Source organism: Sinocyclocheilus grahami, unplaced genomic scaffold, assembly GCF_001515645.1.
Source record: "Sinocyclocheilus grahami isolate Dianchi unplaced genomic scaffold, SAMN03320097.WGS_v1.1 scaffold8.1, whole genome shotgun sequence".
Classification (NCBI taxonomy): domain Eukaryota; kingdom Metazoa; phylum Chordata; class Actinopteri; order Cypriniformes; family Cyprinidae; genus Sinocyclocheilus; species Sinocyclocheilus grahami.
Window position 1 is genome coordinate 1,119,394 of NW_015505187.1, and position 2,266 is coordinate 1,121,659.

Genomic DNA, 2,266 nt, shown 5'->3' on the forward strand with positions numbered 1-2,266 from the left:
CTCTCTCTCACACACTCTCTCTCTCTCTCTCTCACACACTCTCTCTCTCTCACTCTCTCTCTCTCACTCTCTCACTCTCTCTCTCACTCTCTCTCTCTCTCTCTCTCTCTCTCTGTGTGCCGTTGTACTGACAGCAGGGCGGCCCAGCATCAGTCTCTTTCTGTTCCTATATGGCAGTCTTCCGTTAAGAGGAGAGAGCTGCTCCGTCTGGGCGTGGAGTCACGGATACCGAACACTGTTACTACTGTAACCTTGTTCTGATTTCATTGGCGCACGAGGAGATATCATATCATATTTTAAGACACGTTTACACCCTACTGTGGTGGAGAGATGGTAATATGGTACTCAACGATTGCCATGTAAAAAATACCATTTAAAAATTAATGTAAAAAGAATTTTAGAATATGAATAATTAATATTGATGATTAAAGCCAATATTCCAGTTTTCCAGAATGCAAGAGTGAAAAAAATTGCTGGATTTAACAACAAACACAGAATATTCCGCTAACGTTAGTATTTGATTCCTGTGTGTGTGCCGTTGTACTGACAGCAGGGCGGCCCAGCATCAGTCTCTTTCTGTTCCTATATGGCAGTCTTCCGTTAAGAGGAGAGAGCTGCTCCGTCTGGGCGTGGAGTCACGGATACCGAACACTGTTACTACTGTAACCTTGTTCTGATTTCATTGGCGCACGAGGAGATATCATATCATATTTTAAGACACGTTTACACCCTACTGTGGTGGAGAGATGGTAATATGGTACTCAACGATTGCCATGTAAAAAATACCATTTAAAAATTAATGTAAAAAAATATCATGGTACAAATTTCATGGTAATTTATTTGTTTGTTTTGCAAGAATATTAATATTTTAGAATATGAATAATTAATATTGATGATTAAAGCCAATATTCCAGTTTTCCAGAATGCAAGAGTGAAAAAAATTGCTGGATTTAACAACAAACACAGAATATTCCGCTAACGTTAGTATTTGATTCCTGCTTGGTTATTTTTAACTTGCCTAACACATTTCTAGAAACATTATTTTAGGTTTAGGTTTATTTAAGAATTGTAGGTCATACAAACAGTTTATTTTGAATATTCAGTGTAGATCATTATAAAACCCAGAGAATGTTACCCTAACATTTGGGGGAATTAAATAATAACATCCTAGTTTATTTAAGGTACAACCATATTTTACAACCATAAAATAATATTCCAAGATATTCAGAGAACTAAAATTTGGGTCATACACACAGCTTAGAATATTCAGTTTTATTATTTTACCCAATAACCTGAACAAGGACGCCAGAATCCAATTTTACCCAATTTTACAAACGTTAAAAGATGTGTCATGTCCTACATTTTGCAGTTCATTGTACTTTTGTCTATTGTCAAGGACAGGAATGAGGATTAATTACTGTGCAGAAATAAATGCAGTATAATAAATACAGAATAAGCCCATAACATGCATAAATTAATATTCTAAAATCTGTGGAGCATGATGTGCATGTAAACAGTCACTGACTGCATTTACATGCACAATAATATTCCTAGATTATTCTGGTCATATTCTGATTCCGTGTCATGTACATTAACCAGATTTCAGTTTCATTAACATCACAGTGAAAAGCCTTAATAAATATTAAAACTGGTCCCTTAATTTGGTAATCATTCAGTATCACCAAAACTCATGAAATCACAATCTCATCTATAATTTACATGGAACCACCACTGTACTTTAGGAGATCATGTAAGAGATCATATTTTTCCTGTGCTATAATTTTGAAATACTGAATGAACACAGATTGCAGATTTTCTCAGGTTTTGTTTACAAATTCACTAACATCTCCACAGCATTACTTCCTGTGCCGTTCATCTGTGAAGTCTTGAAGAGAGGAAAAAACTGTGCTAAAGACTGGAGGAGGAACACATGTGTGTGTGTGTAAGAGAGAGAGAGAGGCAGCTGGGTGTTGGACAGAGTCACTAGATTTCAGCTTTGCCAAGAAACAGAAACAACCGGATCTTATGAGGCAGTTGTGTGCAACCTCTCTTACTCACACAAAAACAAGCGAGTGTTCAGTGTCTATTTAGTTTCTAACTCCAGGAATAAACTCCTCCATAGAGCAGAAAACAGAGCAGTATTCATCTGCCTTAATAGGCAATGCATAGAGTGGGAGCGCGCGCACACACACACACACACACACACACACACACACGCTTGTGGGCCTGATTTTACAATTCATGAGCGTACCACATGAGATTGAGG